This window comes from Delphinus delphis, chromosome 3 (assembly GCF_949987515.2).
Source record: "Delphinus delphis chromosome 3, mDelDel1.2, whole genome shotgun sequence".
In the NCBI taxonomy this organism is placed as follows: domain Eukaryota; kingdom Metazoa; phylum Chordata; class Mammalia; order Artiodactyla; family Delphinidae; genus Delphinus; species Delphinus delphis.
The window spans coordinates 116,617,732-116,627,412 of record NC_082685.1 but is presented as its reverse complement, the minus strand read 5'-3'; positions in this window follow the sequence as shown (position 1 = coordinate 116,627,412).

Genomic DNA, 9,681 nt, shown 5'->3' with positions numbered 1-9,681 from the left:
TCACTGGATGCTCGGCTGGCCTAGAATCGTTTTCCTGCACCAGGAACTGGGGGAAATGGGAGCTGCCCCTCGGCTTCTAAATCCCCTGGAATAGCTCTTGCACAACGTAGGGCTGTGGGGAAGGAGGGACTGGGCTCACCACTGCCCCGCTCAGCTCCTCCTTAGTGAGCAAAGGTTTGGGTGGGGGGAACTGACACCACCGCCTGGTCACCCACCCAGGATAGGTCTTCTGCACGGAGCTGGGGAGATGGGAATTACTACCTGGCTGTCAAGCCCATGGCAACAGTCTTGCACAACATGGATCTGGGCAGGTGGGGGGCAGGGGCGGTGCAGACATGCCTACCACTGTTCCTACTGAGTTTCTGCAGATTTTGTTGAATACACATTCCTGAAATTGTAAGTTCTTTGGTCCATCTCCAGAGATTTTGAATGGTTATCTTTGCTAGTTTTTACCAGTTTAATAAAGGTCTCTCTGGGAGTGAGGTTGCACTGGGATCCTCACACCGCTGTTCTGGGAGCCCCCTCCTTCGCCACAGAGTTTTAACCATAATGGAAAGGTGCATATGTTTGAATAGCAGCATTTTGTACAGGTCCCCTTGAAGGATACTCCTGGTAAGTTCATGTGTCGATTGTATACCCTTCTTACAGTATTCCAAGGAGAAGCAGAGATAATGGCCACATCCAATCTCAAGTCTGTCTAAAACCCTGCTGGAGGTGGTGCAGTGGTGGCCAAGTCCTTGGCTCAGAGAGCTAACAGTCTGAATAAGGAGAAGCATCTGATTAGATAAATCTGAGATCAAAAGTGAAGTGTCCCTGCAGGAAGGTAAGAGGATTAGCATCTTGGAGGCACACAGAGCTTTTGGAAAGACAAGCCGTTTGAAATCCACAGAATCACCTGTGTTCTTCAGATAGGCACTCAGAGTGACTTCTGAAGGGATTAGACCCTGTCTGCGGTGCTTGCTTCACAGAGACGCATCATCACATTTGATGAATGTTTATCGAATGTCCCCTGGGAGAGTGACATTGTCATTATCTGTTTCTAAGGCTCTGGATAACCTTGTTTCGATTTGTGCTTTCTCTTCCTGTAAAGATGTGGCTGTTGCTGGGGATTTCATACTTCTTTTATGTTTAGTTGGTTTTTAAGAGTGAGAAGAGGTAGCTGACTCAATGTTCTATACATGCAGTCTTGCAGAACCACAGCTGAGGGTATTAAATAATATTCTGAGTTGGATAAACTGCCACTCAAAGTGAAGGTGTTTTCTTCACCAGGCTTGCTACAGGTTGGAAGGGAAACTGCCCTTCAACAGCGGCAAATGACACAGCCACCGTGTCTGCAAGTCCAGAATGATTGATAGATTTTACCTCATCTATTCCCTCATCTCACACAGGTTGGAGACCAGTTTCATTATTACTACTTTCTAGAAGAAGAAATAAAATTATCTTCCGGCGTGCTCAATGTGATGAATTGCTAAAACGAACGAAGTAACCCCTTTAGATTTCTCTTAATGTATCTCTCCATTTTCCTTCCAAAGGCCATTTGTTTATTAAGATCTGCCCAGTGAAGAGACTTGTAATGCATATTTCAAACATCAATTTAAAATGATTCTTCAGGTACGCTGCCAGAAACTAAGAGCCCCCCCTTCCCATTGCCTCTGTGATCTCCGGCATGTCCTTCCAAGCACCCTCCCCCTTTCCCCCTCCCTGCCCACGTGCATGCTGAATAGCAAGGATTTCTGGCTGCACTTATTGTTTGGGTCAAGTTCAGAGAGTGTTCTTGTGTTTCTTTCATCATCTAATAAAGATGGGGGGCAGAGGTCAGGGGAAGTACGTCTTGGAGATGAAGGGCAAATTGAGATCTTTGATTCAAAGACTGTGGCTCCATCACTTTCTCTTACATTGAAATGGTATTCATCCCACACTTCCTACTGCAAATCACTCTGGTACGACGTGACAATGCAGCAGATACACAAGGACTTTTCCCACATCACACTACAAACACAGACACCCTCTCCGGGGAACCTAAGAGAAACTTTTGGGCTTCCACTTCCCCTCGTTTGTTTGAAGGATCAAGAGAACACAGTTCCATTTTCAACAAAAATTAAAAAGGAAAATCATGAAAAGAGCCAACCTCCTTTTTTTCTCTCTTAATACATTGTTGCATCCAGGGAAGAGGAAACAGTGAGCGCCACTGATACTGGGTCCCCAGAGACCCTGTAAGGGTCACTCCCCAGCTCTCAGATGAGCTCCTCTTTCTCCACTTGCAGAGCAAGTTCCTAATGGGGCTGGAAGTTACTCTTGGCTCAGGGCTGCTGTGCAAAAATGAAATGCCATGGTGCTTCAGGGGACCAGGCTGCGTTCGCACCTGGGATTTTACAAGGAGGACAGTGTTTAGCTTTAAGGCTTTGGAGATTCGGATAAGGAGATTTGAAAAACCGTGTTCCTGCGGCCCTCCATAGGCCTGTAAGAACTGTGTGTTCCTTAAGGGCAGGGACAGACTCCTGCCACACATTTTTGTTTTTTATTTCTTCTTAAGGTACTTACTGTCTGTGGTGCCGTGGACCAATTCACTTTGGGACGCAAAACATGACAACATCTTGTTCATTCTGCAGTGTTGCAAAATAATGTGTGCACTGGATAAAATTTTCCAGATAACTGGACTGTCACCCTTTGAGAATTGAATAGTTTAAAATGAAAATGGATTTGGAGTACATTTAGTTAGTAAATATGGTAGAGAGGATGAACTGTTCTTTGACTGTGCAAGTCCATTATCATGAACATGTATTATTTTACTGGCTGGATCAGAGATGTCTCCAGGGCCTGGGGAGACGAAAAGGACTCTTTGAGCCTCACCTTACAGTCTTGGAGTTCTAGCCTCCTTCCCTTGGTTTACTGAGTTCTAACTCTGTGTCCCTTTCTCTTCACTGCTGCCATTTCTTCCCAGGATCCGTGTAATAAGGTTCACTGTCTTTTTCAGTCTCAACTATTTTCTTTTTCGCCAATCATAACCCAGAACAAAATTGAGAGAAACCAGATGGACTTACTTTTACGTATATTACTTGGCAAACATGCTCTTGCCAAGAGAGTAAAGAGCGTGGGTTTTATGATAGCTATAAAAATCTAATTCATCCTTTCTGTCATTATGTGAGGAGATGGACTTTATATCAAGTGGCATTCTACTTTGTACTTAGAAAAATATGTATTTATCTTGTTATTAAAATTAAAATTTGCTTTAAGCAGAACAAGTCGATGGGACCTCCAAAACAGATTTGGAAGCATCCATTTCTAACTTCCTCTTTGCTACCTTTTAAATCCAGGCCAGTATTATCTTCTACAGACTATTAAAACTGCCTCTTACGCAGACGTAGAGAGTGGACTTGAGGACACGGGGAGGGGGAAGGGTAAGCTGGGATGAAGTGAGAGAGTAGCATGGACATATATGCACTACCAAACATAAAATAGATAGCTAGTGGGAATCAGCCGCATAGCACAGGGAGATCAGCTCGGTGGTTTGTGACCACCTAGAGGGGTGGGATAGGGAGGGTGGGAGGGAGGGAGACACAAGAGGGAGGAGATATGGGGATATATGTATATGTATAGCTGATTCACTTTGTTATAAAGCAGAAACTAACACACCATTGTAAAGCAATTATACTCCAATAAAGATGTTAAAAAAAACAGAATTAAATGTAAGACCTGAAACCATGAAACTTCTATTAGAAAACATAGGAATAAAGCTCTTTGACATGGGCAAAAACCCCTGCCTCTTAATGGTCTCCCAGCATCATCCTGGCTTCCTTCCAACCCACCCTTCACACGATAGTCAGAATGAGCTTTAGAAAATGTAAATCTCATTATTTCACCCCCATGCTCAGTGGCTTGCCGTGTCAGCCTCACCTTGCATCACCCTCCCTCTCCTGCTGTGTTCTCCGCACTGTCCTTCTTTCCTTGGCCACGTCCCCTTCAATCACAGACCTTTGCAGATGCTGTCTGCTCTGCCTGAAATGCTCTTGCCTTTGTTTTCTCCATGGCTGGGTCTTTCCATCCTTCAGTTCTCAAATTAAACGTCACTCCCTGACCACTCTAATTAAAGTAGATATTCACTATTATTGTCTATCTAGAGTAGAGGTGTGTGGATAGACATATGGGAGTGAACACAAAGTATGAAAATCTTTGTATCACATGCTAACACCCATCAGATAGCATCCACCACGGATGAACATTAAATAGTGAGGCAGACAAGTGACCTTGCCAGTTGACTTCAGCCCTCTGTCAACAGCCACTCCAGTGCTGTAACAAAGAGCATATGAATGAATGGGCCACAGTGGCAGAGGTGCAGGCTACACATGAGCACAACAGCATGAATTGCATTGACCAAGGCTGATCTATCGCTGAACATCCAACATACCAGCAATGAAGACTGATGCTGAGCTTGCAATATGGCACCATTGCTCAAGAAGACCAATTGGTCACTTGGTGAGAAGTTGACTATACCGAGTCCCTTTTGACTTGAAGAGCCAGTAGTTCTTGCCTCAGGAATAGATGCACAGTACTTCAGATGTAGGTTTGCCCTTTCTGCTGGTAGGACCTCAGCCAGCACTGCTTTGCAAGGGGTAGGGTTATGGAGTGTTTGTTCTATCGGCACAGAATCCTATATAATATCACATCAAACCATAGAATTCACATTACAGTAAATGAGGTGAGAGGTGGGCCTATGACCACAGGATCTATTGGTCATATCACATACACACCACCCAGAAGTGGTTAGCTCCCTAGAGCTCTTCTTGGAGGAAATACCCCACAAGGATGGGGTGTCATCCTCCAGTGCATTCATTGAATCAAAGACTTTTATATGGTCCTATGTCCTCAACAGGAAGAATGCCTGGGTCCAGGGATAAAGGGTGGAAGCAGGAGTGGCCCTACTTCCCTTCACTCATGTGACATGCTGGGAGACTTAGTATTTCTCGTCCCTGTGACACTGAGCTCTGCAGGGTTAGCAATTCTTCTCCTCAAAGAGGGTACACTTCCACCTGGGGCATAGCAAGAGAACCACTGAATGATAAGCCATGTCTGTCGCCGGGGCACTTTTTATTCCTTGTTTCCAGGGACCAGCAGATAAGGAAAGGAGTCACCATCTTGGCAGAGGTAAACCACCTGATCAGCAGGAGAGAGTAAGGCTGTTGTTACACAAGGGGTCAGGGAAGAATGCGTACGGAACCCACCTAGGGTTAATTTGGCATTTCCTTCCCCACCTGTGACTGTAAATGAACAGGTACAGCAACTCCATTCTGAGAAGGACATCTGTCTTAGTCTGTTTGGGCACAGACTGAGTGGCTTACACAACAAACGTTGATTTCTCACAGTTCTGGAGGTTGGGAAGTCCAAGACGAGGTGCCGGCAGCTCCTGTGTCTGGTGAGGACCCTCCTCCTAGTTTGCAGATGGCCACCTTCTTGCTGTGTCCTTACGTTGTAGAGAGAGAAGACTCTGATCTTAGCACTGATCCCATCATGGGGGTCCCATCCTCATGAATTTATTTAACCTAATTATTTCCCAAGAGTCCTACCTCCAAATACCATCTCACTAGGGGTTAAGGCTTAAGGGGCACAGAGGGTGGGAAGGACAAAGCCATTCGGTCCAGGGCAACATGATGACCAAGGCTCAGACCCTTTGGAGATGAGGGTCTGGGTCAAGCCACCTGGAAAGCCACTGAGCCTGGCAGAGAGGGATCTAGACAGGTAATGGGGGAAGGAGAAAATGAACATCAGCGTGTCTCCTAGACTAATGGCAGCGATGGGGCTGAAGTTTACCCACTACTCTCCCTTTTCTTAGTTCTCCCTCAGGGAGAGAGGCCCACTGGAATCCTGGAGAAGATATTCTGTGAGTGTATGTGAAGAAGCGGATTGGAGTGATGCAAGAGGTGGGCTGCGGCAGACGCAGAGATGAGTGACCCGGTCTCTCTTCAGAGATGGCCTTGTGCTAAGCTGTGGGCAATGCAGTCAGCAGACGCCTCCAGCCAGCAGCTCCCTGAGCCCCTCAGGGTCTGTCCCTGCTGCAGGGTCACACCTTCCTGAGGTCACGCTCTTCCTGGACAGCTCACATGGAGACTGAGCAAGGCGGGTGCGCAAAGGCCTGGACGCCTCTGCCCAGTGTGGCACAGCTCCGACGGGCAGACCTTGCCCCGGGGCTGCCCACCATGTTGGGTGAGGCTTGGTCAGGCATGCATTACAGTCTGGATTCTCTTTGCTCAATCTTCTCTCCTCCCCCTTCTTTTCACTGGTACTGATCCCTATAAACATCTTACACCCAAATCTGTCTCAGCATCTACTTCCAGAGAACCCAACCTGCTACAGGCTATATGCTTGGAGGGCAAAGGAGGAACTTGCTAACCAAGTAATTTGGAGCAAGTCATTTCACTCTCCTGACCCTCCAGTTCCTCATCAGTAAAATGGAGATAATAACCTTTGCCTCTCAGGGTTGCATGAGGCTTAAATGAGATTGAGTGTATAAGTCACCTGGCACAGTGCTTGGCAAGTAACAGCATATAACGTTTAAAAGGGAGGTTTCCTGAGAAATGGACAGCTTCCCATGCTGACACAGCTTTGTGAGTGCTCTGGTGAAGGGAGACAGCTGAGTGTTCAGTTTTCTGGCCAATTCACTGATGGTAATAATAATGGCTAAGTCTTACAAGGCATACACTGTGAGCGAGGCACAGGAGTGTCTTCGTATATTAACTCACAAAACCATCTGGTGAGAAGGTGCTGTTCTGGGTCCCATTTTACAGATGAGGAGACTGAGGCACAGAGAGATGCTCACAAATTCATCTCAGGTCCCAAAGACTGGAAGTGAGAGAGCTGGGCTTTGAATCCAGGAACCTGGCACCAGAATTTGTGCTCTTGCCCACGAGAACATACACTGTACAAAGAACTCAACGCAGAATAAAGTAATCCTGCCTCTAGCCTCCCACTTCTCCATGACACCCTTCCAGAACTAATTTTTCTGAATAGGAGAGAAGAGGATGAGGAAGATGTCACCTGCCTGCTGCTGAGCTGAAGTTTATTAATCCTTTTGAAGCCTTAAGGGAGGGAGACATCACCCGTGTCTCCCTGGGGCCAAGACGCCCACCTGTAGGAACTGCTCTGACAGATCATCTGAGGGCAGGAGTAAGACATTGACAGTGGCAGCTTCCTTGCAAAATTTCAGGTATTCACAAATAATTAACTCAGTTTTTTCAACACGTCTTTATTTGCTTAAATTAACAAAATATAGGTTACATGCTATGTTCAGGTAAACTGCTTTTTCACTGAAGCAGAAAGCAATATTCACAACTTGGGTTGCTACACACTTTGAGTTTTATTTTTAAATAGCAAGCCAGAATTCTGTACAAAATCAACATCTGGTGTAATGTTGTCCAAATATGTGAAGGATTTTAAATGTTAGCTCTGTTACATTTTGTTCCAGCAAAGCAGACAAAGATCGTAATTCAAAACACGATGTTAATATTTTATTAAATGCCCTCAGGGCTTAATAAATACAGTATGCACATTGGGTTGTCTCATGTAACTACTCACATACAAATATACCAGTTACCCTTCTGGGGTCATGGAAAGTCAGCCTCAGTCTCATGGCCAGTGGGGAGTCAAATTTTTAAAAAGAGAGAATGAGTTGAAAGGCAGCAACAGGGGGTAATCATGGGCCGGAATAAGAAGGATAAAAGAAAAATATGCCAGTTGGCTGGGTCAGTTGGTTGGTTCAAAGACAGTGGTCAAAAGCCTGGAAAGCATTTGGTAGTGACCTATTTTCAGAGTGTCACAATGTGATGGATTTCATGCTATCCTGGTCCTGGGATTGCTGATGACCTTGGATGGTTTCCTCCCTTAATTCTCTTGAGGATGGCCTCATGGCTTCTCTTTCAGACTTGCATCCTGGTTAATTAGCTCTAGGCAAGGTTGGCCAACCCTTCCCTTAGCTCTGCACTTAATGCATAGGGTGCCTTTTTTTTTTTTTTTTTTTTTTTTTTTGCGGTACGCGGGCCTCTCACTGTTGTGGCCTCTCCCATTGCGGAGTACAGGCTCCAGACGCGCAGGCTCAGCGGCCATGGCTCACGGGTCCAGCCGCTCCGCGGCATGTGGGATCTTCCCGGACCGGGGCACGAACCCGTGTCCCCTGCATCGGCAGGCGGACTCTCAACCACTGCGCCACCAGGGAAGCCCCTAAACTGGAACACTTTTGAGAGTTAAGGTGACACTCTTAGTAACTACCTGGGGACAACAGGTATAAATAAGCCCGGGTTGTCCCAGGCCAACCAGGATGTTGGTCACATACAAAACCAAGGTTTTAGCCTTGGTTCTCAGAAGGTCAGTGCATATGAACCAGTGGGTTATATCTAATTAAGTCTCTCATATCCAGAGTCAAGAATGAAAAACAGGCTTTAGAATACATTCCATAACAATTTTTTATGACTTTTCCTAGACCCTTTTCTCTTCCTCCAAATGAAATTTTACTTGGAAGCCTAACACATAAAACAGATGGAATTTGAGCCGCTCTGAGTGAAGTGGGGATATGGGTTGAGAATTTTCCCTCCCCTGGCAGCTCTAGAAGGGCCTAAGAGGGACCTCTTGCTTCTCAGCACACAATGTGGAAACCAGCATTCTAGACCATACTCTTTCCATCCCAACATTAACTTGTTCCTCAAACACTCCCACGTGATTCGTTTTGGGTGGAAAAGTCTACAGCTTGCTATTCTAGTTTTTCTAGTTCCTATTCCAGCTCCGCACACCCAGAACAAACTGGAAATCTGCAGCCTTTGTAGCAGGTCCTCAACACCTTGCTGCTGAAAGAATGAATATGTAACAGGACCCTAGGAGGAGGCCTCACAGAACACTCTGCCAGCCTCTGAGTGATGTCATCAGAGGCACTGATGAGCTGTATTAAAAATAATGGATGGAAGGCAAATTGCCCCTATGAAGATCTGGATGGATTCTTGGCCCAGAGTTGTGCTGGTAACCGCAGAAAACCACTCTCTTCCCTTCACCATCCCCTTTGCAGGTGCTCTGACCTTGGGGCATAGATGGCAGTAGCCAACACAAGCAGCTTTGGCACGTTGTAGTGGTGGTGAGGCTGGGCGAAGGAGGCTTAAGCAAGGCAGCGGGAGGAACGCATCAGGGATTGACAGAGCGCACGTGTGACTGACAAGAACTAGATGAGGCTGACGGGGAAGCACCTTGGCCAAGAGAAAAAGCCAGCATTCCACAGGCAGAGATGGGCCAGGTCGTCTAAAGAAATGTACTGGTAACTTTGGGAGGAGAAGAAGCAAATAATAAACAGTACCTAGCTCTACAAATACGAGTTGAAACTACCAAGGGACAGTTTTTACATAAACACAGACACAGTACCAGAGGGTCACTGCTTATGGTCAGTCACACATATGTGACGTCCTGTCAGCACTGCTTTATTCGTCAGACGCCGGTGCCTAAGGGAAGCCTACCTGTGGGGCTCGACCCACCCTTGACAGTCACTGCCACTCACTGGACTCACGATTCACACATCTAGGAAGAAATAATTAGTCACTATAGGCTGGCTATGTATTTTTAAACATTAAGTGACCATAAGCAACACAGGCATCATTTCTAGTACAAAAAGTGTGTGTTTATACAGTGTGTGTGTGTGTGTGTGTGTGTGTGTGT